This window comes from Hydra vulgaris, chromosome 12 (assembly GCF_038396675.1).
Source record: "Hydra vulgaris chromosome 12, alternate assembly HydraT2T_AEP".
Taxonomy (NCBI): domain Eukaryota; kingdom Metazoa; phylum Cnidaria; class Hydrozoa; order Anthoathecata; family Hydridae; genus Hydra; species Hydra vulgaris.
Genome location: NC_088931.1, coordinates 40,501,520 through 40,528,801, shown reverse-complemented (window position 1 = coordinate 40,528,801; position 27,282 = coordinate 40,501,520). Strand labels below are relative to the sequence as shown.

Sequence of the window (27,282 nt, the reverse complement as noted above, 5' to 3'; positions counted from 1 at the left end):
CAACGAGAATACAAAATATTTAAACAATCTTTTAAAAAAAAATTATTAAAAAAAAATTATTCTTGAACTATTTAAGTTACAAGACAAAATAGAAAAATTAAATGCATACCGTGAGCTTATAATTAAAGACATTTCAAAAAATTTAAATAAGAAAACAGATATGGAGTGTAAGTTTTTTGAAACAGCTGAAGATGTACTAGATCCTCAAGATCTTGATATTCATAAGAATAATTTGATGATATTAGATGATTTACAATTAACAAAGCAAAATAAGTGTGAAAAATATTATATAAGAGGAAGACATAGTAATGTAGATTGTTTCTATCTTGCACAAAATTATTTTATGTTACCGAGGCAAACTATACGAGAAAATACAAAGTTTATTTGCTTATTTCCATAAGATTCAAAGAATTTAATTCACATTTATAATGATCATGTTTCAAGTGATATGACAAAAGATGAGTTTAAAAAATTTTGTAAGAAAGCTTGGTCTGAGCCTCATGGATTTGTTATTATAGATCTATCTTCTAAAAAAGATTATGGAAAATATAGAAGTGGATTAGATACGTTTTATATACCAACTTGTGAATTTAAAAAAATATAAAAAACAAAAATATTATCTTCTATATAAAAAAACAAAAATGGCATATTTATCAGTGAGCGGAAATAGCAGTATATTAAAAACTAAGTTTTCCCCAATTATTCCACTTAGAGAAGACAGAGAATATGAAATGGCTCTAGTTAGTTTAGAGACATATTACAGTTTTTCTAATATTAATTCTTCAAACAACAATTTTAGATATAGCGCAAATAATGGATCAACTTGGAAGGATATAAACATTCCAGATGGATGTTATGAAATTAATGATATAAATAAATATATCTAATTTATTATGAAAGGAAACGGTGATGCAAGTTCAGGAGCAAATATTAAAATTGAAGGAAACAATAATACATTAAGATCAGCTTTAACTATTGCAGCTGGTTATAAAGTTGATTTTACAACTTCAAATTTAATTAGAACTGTTTTTGGTTTTGACTGTGGAATATATTCAGCAGGCTACAATATATCAACTAATATAGTAAACATATTAAATGTTAATAGTATACGAGTAACAAGTAATATAATAGGATCATCGTATATAAATGGAGGAACTAATAACGTTATATATTCATTTTTTCCAACTGTAGGTCCTGGTTATAAAATTGCTCAAGAGCCGTATAACTTAATTTATTTACCAGTAACACTAAAAACAATATCAAAAATAGAAAATACATTGCTTGACCTAAATGGAAAACTTTTGAATTTACGAGGAGAAGAAGTAACTATCACATTTCATATAAATGAAGTGAAGTAGTATTTATTATTAAATAAATCTTAAAATAATTTTTTGTAAGTTTTTAAAAATTATTTTGTATTACATATAAAGATGAGTAAATATACTAACATTAAAATAAATGTTTCGCAAGGGCAATTTCAATTGCTTTTTTAAGAAAAACTTAAAAAAGCAATTGAAGATGGTTATGGAGCTAGTATTAAGTTATCACATTCAGATCTTAATGGTGAGCATAAATTAGCTGTAACAGATTATCAATTAAATAGAGTTAAAAGGGCATATGAAAAAGGTAAAGGCTTAATGATTAATCTAAGTAAAGCACAACTAGCTCACAATTCTAAAATAGAGGGAGGATTTATTAGAGCACTTTTACCTTTCCTTGGTACAGCTGGAAAATTTTTATTACCAAGCGTCGCTCCAGCATTTGCAACAGGCTTATTAACAGGAGTAGGTTCAGCAGCTGGATTAGCTATGGTTGATAAAATTGCTGGAAGTGGTACTGTGTACAGGAAAAAGAATGGATAAGGATTTAAAATGACAGCAGCAGGAAATGGTTTATATTTGAAACCATGGAGTAAAGGAAGTTCTGTAGGTAATGGTTATTACATACGAATGCGGAAATGGATATACATCAACAGGTGAAGGTTTATTATTTGGTAAAGATTCACCATTTGCTAATATTCCATTTTTAAATTTGATTTTTTGAAATTTTTTTTTACATATATAAAATGCCAAGAAATAATCCGCCAATACACAAATTTATAAACAAATATATACCAGATGAACCTCTAAAAATACTTCTTCATTCTAAAGTACACAAAGATTTGGAGCACCCTTCAGTAATAATAATAAATGATAATAAATATGAAATATTTGCACAACAAGACATTACAATAAAATCTCTATCACATCAATATATTCTTTTAAAGTTTTGTGTAGTAGTTAATGAAGGTGTTGCGTTAGTTTCATTAAAAGAAGAACTTAAATTCAAAATGTTAAGTTTACAAAACTCTCTAATATCAGAAACTGTTGATGATATTATAATAAATGTTGTTAACAATTCTGATTCTGATCTATTGATTGTAAATATTTTTTTTTAAATTATTTTTTAAAAAAATTATTTTTACTTATTAAAATGGAGTTTAATTACAAAAAGCTGTGTAATAATATTTATTCAGATATACCAAATGCACAGAGTGCAAATGATAATAAAACTTTCAATAAAATATATCTAAATCTTCCAAGTGCACCTGATGAAGAAAATAAGATTATTAGTGCGCATATATATCGCCTAAACACAACTAGTGAAATTCAAAAAAAAATAGAGAGTGAGAGAAACAAGAGAAATATGTTAAGTAAAAGTCATAATATAGCTGAAAAAATAATTTCAGCAATTGATAATTCATTACTAGCAAGCACTATGGTACTTGGAACTATTGGAATTAGATTTTTAGTAGCTATTGCATGTGAAGGTGCAGCATTAGGAGCAGGTGTTTTATAATTAATAGGAGGGCAAGTTAATAAAAAATTAAATTTAAAAGCAGAAAAGGATGAAAAGATTAAAGTACTTGCTGATTCAAAACTAAATACAATAAGTGACTATATTTCTAAGGCTTTAGTAGATGGAAGTATAGGTGACAATGAATTTAAACTAATACTTAGTAAACTTGAAAAATTTAAAGCCATGCTTGAGCAAATTAGAACAAATTCAAAAGAATTAATTAATGAACAAACTAAAGAATCATTAATTAAACAAGGAAGAGATGAAGCAACTTATATACTCAAAAACAGATTTAGTAAAAATGTAAACGTCAAAACATAAAACATAAAACGTAAAACGATTTACGTTGTGCTTTTTTATATTTATTTATAAAAAAACAAAATGTCATTTCTAAAAATTGAAGATCCTGAAAAAAGAGACAAAATTGTTAAAGAATTACTTAGATACTAAAAAAAGAATACGGCAGAACAATTTATATGAAAAGACGGGTGAAACTAATTTACAGTTAAGCTTAGAAAAATTGTACAAGCCATTAATTGACAGTCAAGATGGAATAAAAGAAAACATATCTAAATTGCAAGATCAAGCTGATAAATTCGCACTCACTTTTTCAAATTATTATCCTGAAGCAAATAGAGAGATAATGATAACTGATTCTAAAGAACTATTTCCTTCTCATGAAGAAAATAAAGGTATAGGAAAATATAAGGCTAGGAAAAATTGCAACAGATTATCTAAGAATGTATGCTAATAGTAAAAAGTCTACAGATACTACATTTTGGATACATTCTAAAGATGATATATTTTATATTGTAAAAAAACCAATACATATTAATGATAATGATATAACTATTGATGATGAAACATATTATGGTACTCCTGGTCTTTGGGAGTTGATAGTAAAGTTTAATCCTGAAAAGAATTTATATAATGAAGATGACCTTAAAAAATATCGAGATATATTAATACAAACAGATGCAATTACTTCTGATGCAAACCCATACAAACCAAAGTTGTCTCGTAGTGGAAAATACAGAGAAATAATAGCTTCTATTTGGAGAGATATAAATAAGAAGCGTAAATCAAAAGGAAATGGAATTGGAAAAAGAACGGTAATACAAACTATAATTCTTCCTAGCGACCCTGATGCATTCATTGATAGACTTTATTTATGTATAGATGCACGGAAAGCAGGCAACACTGGAGCAAGAAATGAAGCTGGTGCAGATTGTGATGTATTATTAAATCAAGGTGAAATGACTGATAAACAGTATAAAGCAATACAAAATAATTTATAATATATCAGTGCATATAAAAAAAAAAATATAGTACATAAAAAAATGCTAACTGTTCAAAATAAGAGATATATAAAGAAACATGCTATTGGAGGAAGTGGTAAATTCGAAAGTATAAGAGATTTATTTAAACGAATAAAAGCGTCAAATGTAACATTAGCTATGATGAAGAAGATGGCTGCTACTGATTTAGGAAAAAGTGCAATAACTGCTGCTAAATCAGAAGGAAAAAAACTTTCAACATCAGCGATAGAAGCTGCTATAAATGCTGCAGTTGAAAAAGGAAAACAAATAACTGATAAAGCATCTGTAAAAATAGTTTCACAACCTGTTAATGTTAAAAAAATTGATGAAATAATTTCAAATTTGGTTCCATCTAATGATCTAATTAATAATGGGTCTGAAAAACTTAAAAAAAATAATCCAGATGAGGTAACAACAAATATAATTAAATTAATGATGGGTTCTGCAATAAGATCAGCAAAAAAAGTATCAAATGAAAATGCTATAAGAATAGAAGATCTAGTTAAAAAAGGACGCGGCCTTTGACTTAATAGACTTGCGTAGATTTAATTTGTTAAATCAATGAGCTATGCGTAAACTTTCTAATTTTTTATGTAGTTTTTTAAGAATCGTCAATCAAAAAAAAAAAATTTTATATTGTATATAAAAAAATAAAGTGACAACTTCTGAAGTATTAAATTTTACAGAAATACCAACTGTAGATAATGGAATTGAAAAACTTGAATTCCATAAATATGAGCCAGTGGTTCGTACAAATCTAAATGGTACTGGAGAAATAACAATCAACATTGAGCAACAAGATTTGTTCAAACTTCCATCTGAAGCTTATCTCTTATTTGAAGGACAACTTGTTAAAGCTGATGGAACAGCTTATGCTAATACAGATGCAGTGACGCTTACAAATAATGGTATTATGCATTTATTCAGTGAAATATCATACCAATCATCAAACCAAAATATAGAAACTGTTTATCACTCAGGTCAAGCAACTACAATTTTAGGAATGCTTAAATACCCAAATGACTTTCAAGTAGCGCAAGGATTAAATCAATTGTGGTATAAAGATTATGCAACAACAGCAGTACTTGCTGATAACCAAGGGTATTCAATAAGAAAAACATACATAATTTAGAAACCAACTACAAAAGGATCATTTTCATTTTGCGTACCTTTAAAACACACTTTTGAATTCTGTGATAATTACGATAAAGTTATTTATGGGTTTAAACATACAATAACTCTTAAAAGAGGTAGCCCAGTGAAAAAGCGCACATGGGATACGCGTGGATTTTTTCCACATGTAACCCATGTGGGGATTATTATTTTGTCCCATGTGGGTTTCATATGGTAAATCCCACATGGATTCCATATGGTAAATCCCATATGGGATACGCGTGGGTTTTTACCATATGTAACCCATATGGGGATTATTATTTTGTCCCATGTGGGTTTCATATGGTAAATCCCACATGGGTTTTAAGTGGTAAATCCTACATGGGATTTAGGTGGAAAATACTACATGTTATAGATCTTAAATGCCACATATTATAATCCAAATGGTATAAAAGGAGTCAATACTAGACAAATAAAAGTCCGAATGCTTCTATGATAATTTTTAAAATTCTTTTAATTTAAAAATTACTTAAATAGTAATTTAAAATTAATCATCGAAGCTTTCAGAAAGGCTTAACTTAATCTGGTATTTGCTACTTTATCCCATTTGGTATTCAAAACGTGTAGCATTTTTGATCTTTAACATGTGATGTTTTCCACCTATAACCTATGTAGGATTTACCTTAAACTATTATGACGAAATTTTATAAAATTAAAAAACGTGTTGCAAAATGAATTTATTTAAAAATAAATGCTATTAATCAATACATCCAAAACGAATATTAAAAAAACTATTTTTTCTTTTGCGATTTACACGTCTTTTTTTGTCAATTGAATTAATTAAATCGCTTCGGCTTGTATACTACCGGCTTGTATAATACCAAGGTTTTTAGGATCTTCTAACTTTCTTCAAACATTTTCTAAAAAAAAATATAAATACAAATATATATAAATATAAATATATATATATATATACATATATATATATATATATATATATATATATATATATATATATATATATATATATATATATATATATATATACATATATATATATATACATATATATATATATATACATATATATATATATATATATACATATATATATATATATATATATATATATAGAGAGAGAGAGAGAGAGAGAGAGAGAGAGAGAGAGAAAAAGAGAGAGAGAGAGAGAGAGAGAGAAAAAGAGAGAGAGAGAGAGAGAGAGAGAGGAGAGAGAGCAATTTTAATAAGGAACCTTATTAGTCGAGCAATTTTAATTATTAGCCAGTTTGAAGTCATTAATGACTACAATACTTCACAAATAATTATTTCCTAATTTATTACTTACAATTACTAACGTATTATGCGTAATTGAACACATATTATGCGTAATGAGCTTGAACCCATGAGGAGAATCCTGAAAAAAAGTGATCAATAAGGATAAGTAGTTAAACATAAAAACAAAAACAAAAATGTAAAAACCTACTTTTTCAATGATGTAGACTTCTATAATAACAGGCCTTGACATCGCGCAAAATGCCGTAAAAACTGAAGCCCGATTAAACTTTCACTTTTACTTATATTGATATATTTTTAAATTAGGTAGGGTGTAATGGCAGTCTATGTTTTCTAATATAATCTCTAGTAAAAACGGAAATATAAAAAGAAAACCAAAAAATTGTTAAAAGATAATCATGCTTTTCGTATTTCAAATTTCAATAAGAATATTTATGTAATACTAAATAGTATCAATAACAAGCAGAACCATAACAAAGTATATATCTATATATTAGAAAGATAACTGTATTTTTAATTTTTTTTGCTAAAAATGGAAACAATAAAAATCACCAACAATAAAAAACACCAACAAAAGTTGATTCAAGCAAAAAAAAAGTTTTATCAATATATCTCAACAGGGTTAAAGTCCTTATACTTGGCAACTTGTAGTCAATACACAAACAATCATATAAACTTTGTCGCATAGCAAAATACTCATATGCTCTACATAAAATATCTGAAGTATATAAAACTTCACCAACATTAACTTTTCTCATAGCATTAAGGTGTTCGAATAGAATATTTGACTGAAGCGAACTTTCTTTATTTTTTAAAAATCTAACTGCTTCAAATAAAGCTGATTTTGTTTTTATTAACTTTAATTTGTTTACAGCTAAATATGAAATATTACAAGTTGTGCCATTATGGTTAGTTACAAATGAATAATCATTGAAAATTACTAAAATAAATAATGGAACACCAAGTTTGTACATTTTTGATTGCATGTGCAAACTTTTTTTATTAAGCTGGAAAACAATAACATCGTTATTATCACTTAACAAAGATTGAATATCGTCAAATATAAGTTCATCCTCTTTTAGAAAATCATTTAACTCATCTGGTAAAATGCTTCGAAAACCGCTTGAAGTTACATTTTTTCTAACTTTACTTGCTGGTGTGGCTAAACAACTATGCGGAATATTTTAAAAACAGATGGTGGATTTAAAGGTCGTTGCTTCCCATATTTGCTTTCAAAAGGTGCTTCATTTGGCCAATGCAGTTGACATAATGCTGTATAGTCTGTAACAATAAAACCAGTTCTTGGGATAGCTTTACTACATCTTTTTCTCTCCTCTAGATTCTTCGGGAATTTATAAATTGATATTTTTGTCGTAGTTGAGTATTGATATTTTTGTTGTAGTTGTAATTGATATTGTAGTTGTATAAATTGATATTTTTGTTGTAGTTGAGATAGATAGTTCGACTTGCAAAGAGATACACAGCATTTTAAAGGCATTTTCAAGGCATTTTAATTATTAAAAAAACTTATCGTTAGTTTGACAATATTATTACCTTACAACGTTATCGTCTTGATGTTGGGCTATCTAATTTATAAACCAATCACATTTTAAAGATTTATTAAAAAAGCGCGAACACAAACTTTCGTCTAATGTTAAAAGATGAAAATGTAAACACAGTATTAGGAATTGGCCTTCAGTTTAACAACTTTGTTGCGCGATGTCAAGGCCTGTTATTATAGAAGGCCGCGGTCACACATAATATAATATTCTGAAACTAATAAACTAACATCTAAATTTCTATAAGTAAATTTATTCTTTGATCATTGCCTTCATATCTTATTTTGATATCATAATCTATTATGGAATTATTTATATAACATATCACAACAATATTATTAAATTTGTGATGTTCAAATATCATATGAACATTCTCTAACATGTTCATATGATATTTGAATATAGTTCTTGAGTATATTATCTGCAAACAATTGACTGATGCAAGTTCTAATGTTGTCAAAAACCAAGCATGCATGCATGGGACACTGCAGTGTCCCACAAAGAAATGCAGGTTTGAAAGTCAAATTTTCTTTATTAAAAAAAAATTAAAATAGGGGGGAGATAGAGAGGTTTCTGTAACTTTTTTTAGGCTCCAAAACTTTTAACTTTATATATAATAAGGTTCATAAAACTTAAGGGACTTACGAAGTACATTGAGGAACAAAAACAGGATATTTACAGAAACTTTTAAATTTTTAATCTGGAGTACCACAGTGTAATTGGGAATTAACGTCTCTGGGTCCAGTATTCAAAGTAATATGATCTAAAGTAATATATAAATTAAATAAAATGCTTTAAAATGCATGCAGTTATACATATAACTCCTGATAGTTAACTAATGTATAACTAGTTATACATAAAATTTATTATATAAACTTATTTTTTAAGGTTATGCTTGAACAAATTAGAACCAATTAATTCAAATTCAAGATTTAGTTCAAGTTCAAGTTATTTGTTCATTGTTTTTTCACTATTTTATATTTATTTGTTCAAATTTGTTAGCTAGTACTAATTCTTACTACAGTAAGAATATTTATAATTGTTGAACGTGATTTTATTAGTAACTTAATTTTACTATCAACATATTTTGACAACACCCTTTACATTTTAAATGATGACAGCTTTACTTTTCTATTGATGTTAAATTTATTACGTTTCAATATTTCAGATTGAATTTTAACTGAATTTTTGTAAGCTTTGTAAGGGTTTGTTGTTTATCAAATGGTGTTGTAAATAAAGTAAAAATAATATATATATATATATATATATATATATATATATATATATATATAAATATATATATAAATATATATATATATATATATATATATATATATATATATATATACATATATATATATATATAGTATTTAGGCTATGGGATCATCCATAAATGATGCCAGTAGATAGAGGGGCAGTGTGAGTTTAACAATAATTGACAATGGGGAGGGGGTGTTGAGACTAAAATAATGTCAATTAAAAAATTGAATTAAAAAAAAAAGTAAAATATTTTATTTAAAAAAAAAGTAAAACAATTTATGCTAGCTATGAGCAGGTTTTAGAGGTATTTACACCAACAATGTGGTCTAAAAACTTCTTGCTTTTGTTGCTTAAAACTGTTGAGGATCATAGGAAAAACAATTTAAATTCAGAAATTAGCTTGCTTATCTGAAAGAACATTTTATGTTTTTTTTTTTTTACTTTTAGTACTGTTGAGAATAAATGTATAATTGAACCAGAAAAAAATTGATGATATATGCATTTTTTATATTATATTAACAATTCAGATATATCATCATAATACAATTACAAAAACTGACATTATTTTCAATGGGAGATGGCAAAAAATTGACTGAGGGTGAAGTTGTTCAATAAACTGGGTCATCATCTGACATCATTATGCATAAATGACCCTACGATTTAGGTAAAATAAGTAATCAATTTGCCATATTTTTCTTTAGAAAGTGTAAGAAAAAAGCATTGTTATGCTGAGAACCTACCTATTGAGCAAGCTTTGACCACCTATTTTATAATTTTGAGAGACAGAAGTGGAGGTGCGAATCTAATAACAATGCTCTAAATTGATTTTAACTTTGTAGACTAACATTAATATAGTATTTAGTAATAATAAATGAAGTTTACATGATTTTTATAATTTGTATTTATTTCCATTAATTATCAGTTGTCAGTCTCCATTTTATAAAATGAATTAAAAAACTTTTTATTTATAGTATAATAATAATACATAAATACTAGTTTCCTAATGCAATTATCATCACAATGTTAATGGTATTCGTTTTAAAGTGAAATTTTGTATCATTTTTATTTTTTTACTGTTATATATATATATATATATATATATATATATATATATATATATATATATATATATATATATATATATATATATATATATAAATATATATATATATATATATATATATATATATATATATATATATATATATATATATATATATATATATATATATATTATTTTTACTATATTTACAACACCATTTGATATACAACAAACCCCTACGAAGCTTACAATAATTCAGCTAAGATTCAATCTGAGTTATTGAAACGTAATAAATTTAACATCAATAGAAAAGTAAAGCTGTCATCATTTAAAATATAAAGGTTGTTGTCAAAATATATTGAAAATAAAAATAAGTTACTAATAAAATCACGTTCAACAATGATAAACATTCTAACTGTAGTAAAATATAGTACTAACTGATAAATTTGAACAAATAAATATAAAATTAACAAAAACAATTAATAAATAAGAACATTAACTTGAACTTTAACTAAATCTTGAATTTGAATTAATTGGTACTAATTTTTTCAAGCATAACCTTAAAAAATAAGTTTTTATAACAAATTATATGTATAACTAGTTATACATATAGTTAACTATCAGGAGTTATATGTATAACTATATGCATTTTAAAGCATATTATTTTATTTAAACATTACTTAGATCATATTACTTTGAAAACTGGACCCAGAGGCTTTAAAAATTGAAAAGTTTCTGTAAATATCCTGTTTTTGTTCCTCAATGTAGTTCGTAAGTCCCTCAAGTCTTAAGGACCTTATTATATCTAAAGTTAAAAGTTTTGGAGCATAAAAAAAGTTACAGAAACCCATCTCCATCCTATTTTTTTCTTTTTTTAATAAAGAAAATTGGGAATTCTTTGACTTTCAAACCTGCATTTCTTTGTGGGACATTGCAGTGTCCCATGCATGCAAGATTGGTTTTTGACAACATTTCAACTTGCATCAGTTAATTGTTTGCAAATAATTTACTCAAGATCTATATTCAAATAACTATAATATTATCCTAATAATACGTCTATTTGCACAAATCTTAATCTTATTTCTATAAAGAAAGATAAAAATTATTCGTGGTACTTACATACTTGCTTGCCATTCTCTTTATTAATATAAAATATTTTCACACAATACAAACGTAACGCAATGCAATGTCGATTTAAATTTTTTTTTTTAGTTTCCAGCTTTCAAATTAATTCCCATGCAAATCCCACAGGAAACCCACGTGGGATTTCCCATGTGTGTAAATACCATATGGTTCCCACATGTAACCCATGTGGGATTACCCACATGGGTTTAAGGTGACAAATTTCCATACGGATACCACATGGGAAAATCCGTCCCACGTAAATCCCATCAATCCCATACGGAACCCACGCGGAACCCATGTGGGACGCGGTTTTATTTTTCACTGGGAGTGACGATGACGCAATTTTTAAGCTTGCTGGTGTAGGTTTAGGAAAAATTAATCTTAATAAAATTTCATTGTTTATACCACATGTGACCCCATCAGATGAAAATCGAATCAAAAGTGACACTTCCAGTAAGTTTTGATGCGTAAGGACATCTTCTGAAAGACCGAGATACATTATTGTTGCATTTCAAACAAATAAGGATGGAGACCAAAATGCTAGTGCTTCAATATTTGATCATTGCGACTTGAAAAATATATACATTATGCTTAATCGAGAAAAATATCCTGCTGTTTATTATAATTTGTCCTTCCCAAATCAGCAATTTTCAAGAGCTTATAGAGATGCAGCTGTGTTTAATGAAAAATTTTATGGAATGAATGAATCACGCACAGCAATATAACTCCATCTGACTATAAAGATTTATACCCACTTTTTGTTTTTGATGTTAGTAAACAATCAGAAAGATTAAAATCATCAACAATAGATGTGCAAGTTAAAGCAACATTTAATATAGTTGTTCCAGCAGATACTGATGCATATGCTGTTGTATTATCTGATAGAATGATAGAATTTCAATCAGACGGGAATAAAATGAATATTTATTAAATTGTTGTAAATTAAATTTTTTTGAAAATTATTTAAATTTCTTTCTTTATATTTTAAAAGAATGAAATATACAAAGAAAAGTTTAAAAAATTTATTAGAAGAAAATAATATTTCAAAAGCATCTGACAATCTCGCTACATTGCTAATGATTGCTATGGAAAATGGGTTATTAGATAAAGAATCTATTATGACTGAAGTAAAGGAAGTAAATGAGAAAAGAGCAGTTGGGAGACCTAGAATACATCCAGTAAAAGAAGTAAATGAGAAGAATCCAGTTGGGAGACCTAGAAAAAATCGTGAAAAAGAAGAAAAAGAAATAGATCCAAAATTAGAAAGATTAAGAACAATAAAGAAAAAACCAGTCACTGTTAAATTGACTAGCATGGAAATATATAAATTATTATATAGTGCTATGCGTGAAACTAAGCATGGATGGAGATATCTCGAATTACGTGATGGAAAAGTTGATAATGGATTTAAGATTGAAATATTAAATTCTGAAAAATTAAAAAAATTAAATCTTGTTATATAAAAAATGGAAAATATACTAGATGAACCTATTCCAGATATAACATCTTCAGAAATTTTAACTCCTACACCTTTTATATATAGAACATTGACAATTACAAAAGAGCAGGAGATTGCAAAATATCAAAATATTACTTATTATTGTAGAATACGAGGATGGGGATGTATTTAAAAATCAGAATATAAAAAAATAAAAGATGCTTAAAAAATATTTACATGTGCTTTGTAAATATTTTTAATAAAAATACGACAAGATTTTTTTATTTTGAAAAATCCTTTAAAGAAAATGAGAATTAAAAAAAATATCTTGCTATATAAAAATGGAAAATAAAAAAGTCACAGAATTACAACAAATCGCAAAAGAGCGAAACATTAAATAAGTGAATTATTAGAAGCGTTAGCGCACACACCTGTTGAGCGCACACAAACGCAATCTACATCAGTCGAACAGAGAAATATATTAGATGATCCTATTCCAGATATATCATCTTCAACAATTTTAACTCCTACACCTTATATTGCTACTAATAGATCAATATCTCGAAAAGAATCAAATAATTCTATTGCAAATTGGATTATGTCTTTTGTTCCTGATAAAATTAAAAAAACAGCTAGTGAAAAGATTGAAGCATTAAAATCTAAAGTAGTAGAGTTGTATAATAAGTTTTACAAAAACCCAATAGAATTTAAATTATAGAAATCATCTGTTAAAAATGTGACAAAACAATATACAGCTAAAGGGATAAAAGGTTACAATGCCTTATCCTTCATAAATGCTGCTAAAAATAGTGCTATTAAAATACTAAAAGAAAATAAAAATTTTAAAGTTTATTTCGTTCTCTATTTTGAAATGGAGCGTACTGATATTAAAACAGGAGAAACTATAATCACATCTGCTCCATTTAGAACGAATAATCAAGTTGTATTAGAAACAATAGATTTAGACGAGTTTTATGAAATATCGAAGCAGAAAATTTTAGAATCATTATCATCTTTTCAACAAGCAGGATCAGGTTGGAGATTTGTTTCTGTTGAAAAGATGGATGTAAATATTATTGAGTATAATTTTATTAAAACTAAATCATATAAACCACTTGATAAAAATTTGCAAATAAAAATGCGATAATTAATATAAAAAATGAAGATAATCAATGTTTTAAGTGGTGTATTGCAAGAGCATTAAATCCAACAGATAATAACCCTCAAAGAGTAGATAAGGAGCTTAAAAATCAAGCTGAAAAAATAAAATGGGATAAAATAGAATTTCCAGTATCATTAAACCAAATAACACAATTTGAGAAGAACGATCAAGATATCAGTGTCAATGTATATGGTTATGAAAACTTAGAAGTTCATATATTTCATGTATCAAAAAATAATGATCGCTAACATTTAATAAATTTACTATTAATCTCAAATGGCGAAACCAATCATTACTGTTTAATAAAAATTTTTAGCAGATTACTTTCATCACAAACATCTAATAAACATTGCAAAAAACACTATTGTAGAAATTGTTTGTTAGGATTTAATTCAGAAGAATCTTTATCTAATCATAAATCGTATTGTGAAACACATGATTCAGTACGTAACGAACTTCCACCACCAAATTTAACCATGCAGTTTGATAATCATAACAATTCTATGAGAGTACCGTTTGTAGTATATGCCGACTTTGAAAGTTTTATCAAACCAATGAACACTTGTGAACCAAATCTGAATGAATCTTATACTAAACAATATCAGAAACACATTCCAAGTTCATTCTGTTATTATATTAAATGTCTTGATGAAAGTTTTTATCAAAGTAAATTAGTTACATTTACTGCAAGTAGTGAAACAGATGATGGTGCACAAATTTTTGTTGATAGCTTAGAAGAAGATATTAGGAAAATTTATGGTATGATTAAATTTCCAAAAAATATAATATTTACTACTGAAAACAAGCATGATTTTAATGCAGCAATATCATGCCACATTTGTAGAGAAGATCTTGGAAAAGATAAAGTACGTGACCATTGTCATATTACTGGAAAATATAGAGATGCTGCTCATCAAAATTGTAATTTAAATTATAAAGTTCCAAAATTCTTTCCAGTACTATTTCACAATTTATCTGGTTTTGATTCTCTCTTATTTATAAAGAAAATATCGGGAGGAAAATTGAGTTGTATACCAAACAATGAAGAAAAGTATATTAGCTTTTCTAGAGAAATTAAAGTTGATGAGTATATTAAAGAGGGTAAAAAAGTTGAAGTTAAACGTGAACTTCGTTTCTTAGTTATAGATTTATGCCTTCTAGTTTAAATGCTTTATCAAAGAATTTAGCAAAAGATCAATGCAAAAATATTGGAAAATTTTATTCATGTAAAAAATTAGATTTGTTACTAAGGAAAGGTGTATACCCATACGATTGGGTTGATTCTATTAATAGATTTAATGAGGCACAATTACCGCCAAAAGAATCATTCTTTTCAAAATTAAATGATGAAGATATAAGTGATATGATTACTCACATGCACAAAATGTATGGAATGAATTTAATTGCAAAACATTTAGAGATTGTCATGACTTGTACAATGTTTCAGATGTGCTTTTACTAGCTGACGTCTTTGAAAATTTTAGAGATGTTTGTATGAATTGTTATAAATTAGATACTGCTTGGTAATATACATCACCAGGATTAGCTTGGGATGTAGCATTGAAGAAAACAAAAATAAAATTAGAATTGCAAAGTGATTACGATATGATACTAATGATAAAGAAAGGTATAAGAGGTGAAATTAGTATGATCAGGCCCGCCGTGAGCCTTTGCGGCGCCCAGGGTCAAAATTTCCCAAGCGCCCTACTGAAAGTGAAAGCTGATCTAATGATCCATAATTCAATACATATAATAAGCCATTTGATAACAAATCAAAGAGGATAAAAGAATATAGAATTTTTTAATTTTAATTAATGAACATTTGAACAGTTTATTTCTAGATAATTGCAATGGTCTTTTGACTTGGTTATACACTCATACATAAAATGATAAAGTCGACAGTAGAACATGGTAGAAACAGACCAAAGACAATCATTAAACACTATTGGATGTTAAGAGCAAAAATTTGTCTAGAATACAACAGCTATTGTTGTTTCAACTTCAGAGGAAATTGATCTTTCGAGCTTTACTCATGGCGAATTTGGAAATCACTTCACCGTAGCACAACTTTTTGGCAAGATCATGCTTAATGGAAATAACCAGAAGATTCGTGAGTCGTTCTTGGCTCATTGTAGACCTTAAAGCTGTCTTAACTAGAGCAAGCTTACTAAAAGATCTCTCGCCTTCCGCAACAGAAACAGGGATGATGTTGAAGATGCGCAGCAAAATGCAGACTGATTCGAAGAGCGGCTGAAGACCTTTCTGGTCTCCCCGTTGGGAGAAGTTTCGTAGAAAATTGATTCAGGAACCTTCTTCTTATTAGAATCTTTCGGGAAAGCTGAAGGATTTCGAGGAAGCCCCTGAAGAAGCACAAAATCTCTTTCCACTTTGGAAAGATGTGCTGCCCACAAAGCAGGATCATTGGAAGGAATGGTAGCGATGGGTTCTTCTGTTGGCAACACCTGAGAATAAATTTTAAAAAATCTTATTTTATAAGCTTAAAAGTTTATTAACATCATTTCTTTTAAAGAGGTAGAACTTACCAAAATATTCTCTTCATTCACAGCTACCATTCCGATTTTTGATAGGGGCTCTCCCGAACTTTCAGAAATGTCAGTGACATCGTTTTCAGTTCCAACCTATAAAAATAAGTTAAAAATTTATATAACATTGAATTAATCAAATGGGAAAATATCCTTTCACGGGGAAAACTATTTACTACTTGAATCGATTGACTTGGCAGGAAAGAGTTTGAAGCAGTAGGACTTTCATCTTCTCCTTTTTTTGTAACTGTAATACCACAGTCTTGAAGAGTGCGTTTGTTCTTTTCCTCATTCGCAGTTCTTTGAGCAGCATTCTTTCTTACTTGACAACCAGAATCTTTCTTTTTAAAACCAGACATGTTTTAATTCTTTTTGAAACAGCATCCGCTCATAAGCAAAGAACTGTTTGAATTTCTTCTTGATTGGGTCTATCAGACTATCACATCGATATCACGTGTTTCAAAATTGTTTCAAATTTGAGAGATTGTAAAAATTAGAGAAATAAAGTTAATAAAATTGTTTTAATATTTTATATCAATATCAAACTACTTGGATTTAATCTAATCTCTTTTTTTAATAAAGTAAAAAATCTCCGTTTTTAATTGAATGAAAATCTCCGTGCACTAAAGTTATTTTAAACATTTAATTTAGCGGGTTGTTAAATTAATCATTAGTATTCACTTTATTTGCGAGTTTCCGCTATATAAAAAGAATCGCTTTATTTAAAACTAATGTTTTGAAAGTAATGCTAATTTCTTAGTTTTAAAGCATTAATTACTTTTTTTTATTTAAAAAGTCCAATTATGAAGCACTTCATTACAAAGTTGAAAATTTAAACTAAAAAAATTGACCGGCCAAAAAAAGCAACTGACCGTCTATTATATGTTTTAGCTGGTCAAATTGACCGGCTGCTTTTGATTTCTTATTTTCTACGCTGCTTCCCAGTACTTCATCTTTTTTTTAAATAAACATGAAAAAAAAAATTATTTATATTCGGCTTCGTGCGCCCCTGTCGACCTGGCGCCCGGGACAAAACAACCCAGTAGACCCCCCCCCCTCACGGTGGCCCTGAGTATGATATCAAATAGGTTCGGAACTTCTAATAATAAGTACATGGGTGATGAGTATGATCAAAGCAAACCATCAACATTCATCTAATATTTAGATGCTAATAGTTTATATGGATGGGCAATGAGTAAACCACTTCCAACTCATGGTTTTAAATGGATGGATGAAAATGAAATAGAAAACTGGAAATCAATTCCAGTTTTCTATTTCATTTTACTAGAAGTAGATTTAGATTACCCTGAGTATCTACATGATAAACATAACGATTATCCTCTCGCACCTGAAAGGATAAATATTGATAAAGTTGAAAAATTAGTGCCTAACTTGAATAATAAGAAAAAGTATATAGTACATTATGAAAATCTAAAACTATATAAAAGATTAGGATTAAAGATTACTAAAATTCATAGAGGAATAAAATTTTAAGAAAGAGCATGGCTAAATGAATAAATTGAACTAAATACCAAACTTAGAACTAAAGCAACTTATGATTTTGAAAAAGACTTTTTTAAACTCATGAACAATTCAGCATTTGGAAAAACAATGGAGAATGTTGAAAACAGAGTTGATATTAGATTAGTAACAGACAGAAATGAAGCTATTAAACTAGCATCAAAACCGAACTTTGAAAGTAGAAAAATATTTGATGAAAACTTAATCGCAATACATATGAAAAGAACAAAACTCTAATGTATGAATTTCATTATGGTTACATAAAAAAAAAATATGCTGATCGAGCAAAACTATTATTCACTGATACAGATTCTTTGGCATACGAAATTAAAACAGAAGACTTTTATGCTGATATTTCTAAAGATGTTGAAAGAAAATTTGATACAAGTAAACTTGACCCAAAACACCCAGCAATTAATAATGTAGATTTTAAAGTTGGTGTTAATAAGAAAGTAATTGGAATGTTTAAAGACGAGTCTGGAGGAGCACAAATTGAATAATTTGTAGGACTCAGATCAAAGTTGTATTCTTACAAAGTACACGGAAAAGATAACAAAAAATGTAAAGGAGTAAAAAAAAATCTTGTCAAAAAGTGTATTACACATGAAGATTACAAGTTTGTTTATTAAATAAAAAAGAGCATATTAGGAAAATGAATGTAATAAGATCATATTCACATGAAATTTACACAGAAGAGGTCAATAAAATAGCATTAAGCGCAGAAAACGATAAAAGAGTTATTTTAGAAGATAGCATACACACATTAGCATATGGACACTACAAACTAAAAGTAAATAATTTACAGGTCAATTAGGTAAAGAGGTCAATTAGGCAAAGAGGTCAAAGAGCCCAAAAATATAAATATTCAAGTACGCAGGGATTTCACTAGATTTGCTGGTACAAAGACGGAGATAAAAAACAAAGTTTTGACTCTTATGAACTACCACCTCCCGTTGAAATTGTTGATTATTTAAAAAGTCCTGTTTATTATAATAGTGAAAGAGTTCAATTTGAAAATACCTCATTCTGTGGACACTTGTGTTTATATGTTTTAAAAAAACTAGATGAAGGATGTGATTTTCAGAATATTATTAATAATTTTTGGTATTTTAAAAAAAAAATAGTTAAAAATTTTTTCTTTATATATAAAATGCCTGTTGATAAATTCGAACGCGATACTACTTCAGCTGTAGCTGTAGATGGTTTAACAATATCTCAAGCTACTAACTTGTTCATTAGGAGAGATCGACAAAAATGCAGCTAGTAATATTAATATGAATTCTAATAAATTAATAAATGTAGCAGAACCTACTAGCTCACATGATGCTGCTACAAAAAATTATGTTGATAATAAAACAATTAATCTTAATGAATTAGGTATAATACCAAATTCAAGTTTAACATGCCTTGGATTAAAAGAACAGACTATTCCACCAAATACAGGTGTTAATGCAACAACAGTTTTTGTACAATCTTCTTGTCCTGGTATTCTCAGAAAACCATGGTTAGCACTTGAAGGATCAGATCCTAATCATAATGTTCCATATAATGTATTTCTTAGAATATACGCAGATCATGCAATTTGCATAGGAGATTATTCTACTTCTACAGATAGTGTTGGAGATAATAATATTCCTTTAGCCAGTGATTTTTTATTTACACCTCTAGGTGGATTATTTTATGCAAACTCTTTACAAGGTTGTGATGCGCATACAGCTAATGCAATAGGAGTCTCATCTGGTTTAGAAGATTTTTATCTTTCTTCGTGGAACGGTGCTAATATTAATTTATTTAATAATGAATCATCTGGACTATTGTATCAATCAAGTGCAATAATTGGTCCTACAACTACTATCTCATTTTACAGAAATTTTACTTATTCCATGCCTAGTGTTCCTCCTGGAAGAACATTAGTAGTTACATTAAACTCTGGAGATGCACAAATTGGACAATCTGGAAGTTTTCATGTAATAGGATATGCTTTATTTTACGCTTAAGCTATATTTCATTTATGCGTAGATTTCACTTGTGAAATCATTTGAGAAAATTGTGCAGTCTGAAAAATTGATTTAAAATTACAAAAAATAACTCAGAATTTATAGTTGGTAACCATAATATATTAATATATTATGGTTGTTATACTCCCATTATTTTATTTTAGCTCAGAAATTATGGTTAGGTTTATATTTAAAATAGGTTAAGAAATTATGGTTAGTATGATGGTTGAAAAAAATGTGCTGGAACGCCCTATTTATACTACTATTGTATTTATGTGAATCTTAAGTAAATTTTTTTATTTGAGTTGCTGAAAATTTCGCCATTTTTATTTTTCTTTGTTAAATGAAACACGCCCATTCATGATCACAGTTTCACTTAACTAAGTTAGGATTGAATGAAAACTCTTTACATTTAAACTTTGAAATCGGCAAACAGAGAACGGTTTTTTACGCTTTATTAGCCAATGTGAACTAATTAACTCACCTAAAGTGAGATATCTTTTAATTTATAAATAATTTTGGAAAAAAAAACTCGATGGTTATTCGTGGCTTTATTTAATTGAATACAGTAGTCCTTCATGTTAAACGATTAATAACCTGTTACATTATTGTAAACATTTTAAACTTTAATAGTTTCGAGATGGTTTCAATTAGGGTAGGGTGATCTGGTAGTTTGAGTCTGCAAGGTAATCTAGGTTTAATTCATGCTTATCTGTAATATTGATAATGACTTTAGGTATAAAACTTTTAATTTTTATCACTTCGTTATAATAAGCTAATTAACTTTAAGGTATAAGCAAGCTAGAAACGTCACTTTTTTAGCTAAAATGCTAGATACATCAACTCAGTCATTTTCTTTTCCATTTTTAAACTTCAGAGAAAACATATTCAAATAAAGCATAAGCAAATGGAAAAATGGTTATTTTAAAGCTTAATTATTATATTTTCAGACTAGAATAGCTTTAAGGCACTAATGCACATGATTTATTTAAAATTTTAAGTATAATCAGGTAATGTTGGTCTATGTATGTAAAATATTAAGATATGTCATTATATTAGTGAAGTTTTATAAACAACATTATAAACCTATTAGTTTCATCAGGTCTATTATGTGTTTATGTGTTTGTATAAAGTCAAGAACTGTTAAACATTTATGTTTGAAGTTTATATCTTATGACTAATCAAGAAACACCTGTATTCATTTGTATGAAACAATAAGTTCACCTCGGTAAAATAAAGTTTTATATTAGACCTACTTGGTTTAATAATATTTTGTTTTGTGATATATTATGATTTATGCTAGTTTATTTCACCTAAAATTTAACGCATTTTTCTTAAACATTGCATTAGAAAGTATTTTAAAAATGCCAAGAAGTTACAATAAAAAAATAAAACCCAAGTACGGTGCTGATTGTATGGAAAGTGCTATTATGTTAGTATGTGAGGAAAAAAAAGACTATTTATCATGCAGCTAAATAATGTTCTGTTTCAAAAGAAAAATTGAGACGAAGAATAAAAAACAAAAATTTAATGCAAGCACACGTGAAGGCCGAAAAAGAGTAGTGAGCAATGATGAAAATTTCATCATTATCACTCAGTACTCTTTTTCTTTTTTTTTTAAGGTTTTCAATGAAACTATGATTGTTGCTGCAATTGTCTTTCATTAGATTCTCTTGAAATTTGTAATCTAGTAGTTTGCACAACAATGATCATAAAAACGCCTTTTAAAAATGGAATTCCTTGGAAAGATTGGTTAATTTCTTTTAGGAAGCGTCATGTTGATAAACGGCAGTTATGTAGACCTGAAATACATTGTTCACATGAAGTTGTGGATAAATACTCTACTATTTTATCTGATGTAATTTATGTAGTAGTATATACAACCTTAATGAGACTGGCCTCTCCACAAATCAATTAACAAAAAAGTCTTTGTAAATCCAAAAAGCAAAGATACATATGAACTGCTTCTTCTGGTAAAACTATGTACTATCATATGTCCTAATGTATCTGCAGAAACAGCAGCAATAATGAAAACCAACAAAAACAAAAAAGGAAGAGAGTACAAGCAAAATGAGAAGAACTTCTTTCAAATGAAAAAGTAAAACGACGATTACTCAAGGAAAAAAAAGCTAGAGAGGAAAAAAAACCAAGTTAAAAAAATGTACTAAAGTCATTACTTTTACTAAAGTATCCAAAAATTACCCAAAAAGATCCAAGAAGTGCCCAAGCATAAATGTTACCATAGCATAAATGTTACCATAAAAATGAAGAGATTGAAAAAATAGTTAGTTTTTATGTAACAGTATTAAAACATTATTAATTCTGTTTTAAATTACCGTTTTTTATATTTGATTTTTTAGAGTTTTTAACTTTATTGTTGTGCTGTATATTTATAATAATAAATGAAAAAATATCTTAGAAGTTCTTTTTAAACTGAAAATTTGTATATATATTTTAAAAAAAGTGCTTGTATAAAGTGTGAATGTCAGATTTCTTATAAGCAGCAGTATTTTAAAGCAGAAGTACCCAAATTTGATGTAAACCCACATTACCCCACTACATGGGGCAATATGGGTCTATAAAGGATCTTCAAAAGGCTCCCCAGACGCATTGATAGTATTTTAGTAACAGTTTTTTGTTAAATTTGTTTAGTTTGTTTAGTATTGTTTAGATCTCCGATCATGATTTTAAGGTATCTTTTGTCAGAAAGCAGAATCCTATACACTGTTTTTTAAACAAAAATAGATAAAAACAGGCTTAGATTACTACCTACCCTTCCTTACCTTATTAAATACATCTGCAGTTCAAGCTGCACATTTTGTTCAAGATTTGACAAATTATACTTTATAATCAAGGAGTGAAGTTATTTTTTGTCACCCTTCCAAATAACCCAGACATTGAAGCAATTTGGAAACGCAGAACTAGGTAAAAGATTACAACATCTGTCGAGTAGTCCAAGATCATTTGTACATCTGGAAATTCAATGACCCCTAACAAAGGCTTTAGAAAGATGTAACTACATCTGGGAATTTTTCTCCAATTCCAATAACATCTGGAAGAATTTCCTCCAGATATAATTACATCTAAACAAAATCTTAATGTAACTACATCTGGTTAAAATAATGCATTATTAGTTAATAAATTTTTTCCTGATGTAATAACATCTGAAAAAAATCCTGTTAAAATAATGCATTATTAGTTAGTATATTACAGGTGTAGTTGGACAGATGCAGTTATACCTTCTGATATTTACTGATGTTGTTGAACAGATGTTATTAGACAGCAAAAACTAATACTGTTACTCTGACCCCAGAACTATATGAACTGTTATTCATCAAAATATCAATATTTTTAAATAAATAATCAAAAAATGATATAAGATTTTATAGTTATGAAGTTTCTTTACGAATATTTTCCATATTATATTCATGTAGTTCTATTTAATATAACAAAAACAAACATAAATCGTAATAAAAACAATATATTTATTTAAAAAAACCAAAAGAATGTAAAAATCGAAGATTTAGTCTAAAATTTAAATCAAAATTTCAATAATTTTTAATAAATCAACAAAGAAAGATTTTAATTTTTGTCAATTTTTTTATGAATATTTTCCATATTATACTAATATAATTTCAGTTAATATCACAAAACAAACAAAAATCTTAATAAAAACAATGTATGTTTAAAACAATCAAAAAAGTGTGACAATTGAAGTTTAGTCTAAAATCATATATTTTCTTATAAAATCATTGTGTCCTTTTTTTACAAATAATTCCTATTTCTTTTCCACTATACTCTATAAAAAAATTACGTTTGAACAACGTTGTTTCAACGTCTTTTGTATCATTGGAAAGACGTTGATATGATGTTATAAATGAAACAGTGGAAAAATTTACCAAAAACCAATAATTTTAGACTCAACAATTTAAAATGAAAAGGCAATGAATCAGGTTAAGTACATTGTATGTTGTCCATTATAATGCACAGCCTCAATAATCCAGTCATTCAAACCAATTCAACAGCATCAACGCATAACCAAAAAATTGATGCTGTTAATTCGGTTTGTATCTTTGGTACATAAGGACCAGTATACAAAAGAAATAAAAGATATAGCATTTTCAGATACTTTAAAAGTTTCCAGCTTTTCTGAGCTTTTTTAAAGACTTTTAGCAACGCTATTAGTTAATTATACAAATTTGTTTTGTCTTTAACTTTTATCTTTTTCTGACAAACAGGAAATATTTGAAACAAGATATCCTTGGCGCAAATTCCTTTTCCTGGTGATACATTGCGTTGTTTGCATCTGGGAATTTTTTGAGAATTTTTTTTTTGCAATTTTCATTTCACATATCATTTAGCATGTCTATTACTTTATTGAATGTATTGAGTTCACTGTTTGACTGTCAACATTTGACTGTGGTTATCTTGACTTTGAACGGTCTTCATTTAAAGAATATACACCACACCTTTTGAAACCACATTTCATGTTTTTTTGGAAATATTATCTCTTAACATTTTTCCATTAATTAAGACGTGTGGAAAAACAAATTCTGGTAAAGTTTTTTGTTTCCTTCCATCATGTTTTTTCCACTCAGTAAGTATTAATACTGCTTTAAGGGAGCAAAAAAAGCAAACATCTAATGGTTGTAGTAGATGAGTAGTTTTAGCTGGAAGACAGATGAATGTGATATCATACTCTTGACAGACATTACCACTTTTTCAGAAAAGTGTGATGATAAATTGTCACCAATAATAACATTATTTTCTTCTTTGCTTTGTATATACGGAATTATTGAAGAAGTTGGCAATTATATTAGATGAAGTCTTTGCTATATTCGTGGCAATATTGGTTGCATATCTGTTTGACAAAATATGTATGTTACCTTTTAAAAAACTTGTCGCCTACTCTTTTCCTGGAAAGTTATCTTTTAGAAAATATGTTTTCATTCTTGTTTTATTCAAACACCTTTGAGCCATAACTCTAAAATCTAATAAATCAAATGAAAATCCCCACTCCATGGTAATTTTTAAATTGTAAACAAAACTATTTTTCTCCTTAACACTAAACATCTTTGATCTGCTGTTTAATGACCATTTTTCATTCTATAGTTTCTACTCAGAGTGGAAATTGGAATTATATATTTCTTTGAAGCATCATAAAAAGCGTGTGTTTTGCTTTGCACTATGTAAACAGCCTTTAATTTTTTTAATTATATTTTCTCTTTAACACCTGACAATAAATTATAGGTAAAATAAATTATAATAAAATAGTCACCAATTAAATTAAAATCAGCTTAAACGACACGGCTCTCGCAGTTGTTAGCATTAAATGCTAATAACCAGCGGGTGTGTTTTCCACAAATCATTGGATCAGACTTCTCGGAACATTCTCCTCCGTCATAATTTTAAAGACTCTCTCTTTTCTTTCAAATTCCAAAACTGGAACGCTTCTTTCAATATTGATAACAAATACAATGTAATTTTACTTGCAGTAACCAATTATGTAAGGATTACAAGAAGTTTGGAAATATTGTAGTGCAAAAAGAGTTGCTATCCAGTTTTGAGCAACAAAGTGGATAGCAATAATTTCAGAATAGTCTCATTTTAAATGGTAGTTCAATTATAAACAATTAAAAAGTATAGGATGCCTAATATAGTAAATATTTGAATTTTAACCTTAATGGAAAAATAGAAAACAAAGAAACAACTTTAAGTATAAATATTATGCAGATTAAAACTTTCAGTAAATAGAATTATAAGAAACAAACTTAAAAAAAACATATAAGATTTAAATGAAACAAAAATCAAATTAATTAAATATTATATATATATATATATATATATATATATATATATATGTATATATATATATATATATATATATATATATATATATATATATATATATATATATATATATATATATATATATATATATATATATATATATATATATATATATATATATATATTATTAGTTATAAATATATATTAAGTAGCCATGATGCTGAGAAGCAGGCTTTCACTTTCAATCTTAAAGATAAATCTTAAGTATAATTCTCGTTCCGGCCGGAATTTTATTAACAATTCCGGCAAATCCGGTTTCAAAATTTCCGATCCGGTAATTATAACTGTTGTATGCTTTGTATACTTTGCCATTCCTGACGCACTTTCTGTTTCTTTTGTATTCTCTGACCATTTATATGTTAAATCAATATATATATATATATATATATATATATATATATATATATATATATATATATATATATATATATATATATATATATATATATATATATATATATATATATATTCGCGTAACGGTAAGGAAGGAGTCGTGAACTTCCTGGTTAAATGCACTTCCGCGGTGCTCTGTGACAAGACCTTTAGGACTTCTTGGGGCACCTAAAATAAAAATTAAATATATATATATATATATATATATATATATATATATATCTATATATATATTTTCGCTTGTTGAGCTCTGGACAGTAGGGATTTTTTTATATAATGAGAATTTATTTGACAAACAAAAAAACAAGATTGCTGCCCCAAATAAATATTCCTCATGTTTAAAAAGTTTCCCACTGATTAGAGCGCAGCAAGCGAAAAGATAAAGTTATTTATATTTAAGATAAAAAGATAAAATTGTCAGATTATTTTACATTTTTATTCTTTAAAATGTTACTTTTTCTTTTTTTATTACACAGGAATAAATTTAGTCTAGTGCTTTTTTCAATTAATAAATATGGTTGTTTTACTCACAAATATAAATCCAATTCGGATAAATATAACCATTAAATAGGGGAAGTTGGGGCACAGTGGATCGGATATCTTTATTTTTTAAATTAAGCAAAAGTTAAAATACCCAGCGGGCACGGGTATGTTCATTGTACATACGGACGGAACGTACAATGTTAGATCAATTTTGGTTCAGATTGGAAATACTGAATGACGTCCAAATCTGAACGTACAATGTATATTCAAATTGGACGTACATTTAAAGTACGATTTTGGTTCATATTGGAAATACTGTCAGACGTCCAAATGAGAACGTGCAATG

The 27,282-nt window shown here is 27.6% G+C and overlaps 1 long non-coding RNA gene across 1 annotated transcript; it reads right to left on the bottom strand.

Moving 5' to 3' along the window:
- Nucleotides 1–6,030: 6,030 nt before the first annotated feature.
- LOC136088731 (uncharacterized) lies at nt 6,031–11,864 on the bottom strand. The gene is made up of 3 exons (XR_010642445.1): nt 11,544–11,864; nt 6,616–6,684; nt 6,031–6,190 (listed from the first exon to the last, which is right to left on the bottom strand). It is a non-coding gene; the product is annotated as an uncharacterized LOC136088731 (long non-coding RNA).
- Nucleotides 11,865–27,282: the final 15,418 nt, after the last annotated feature.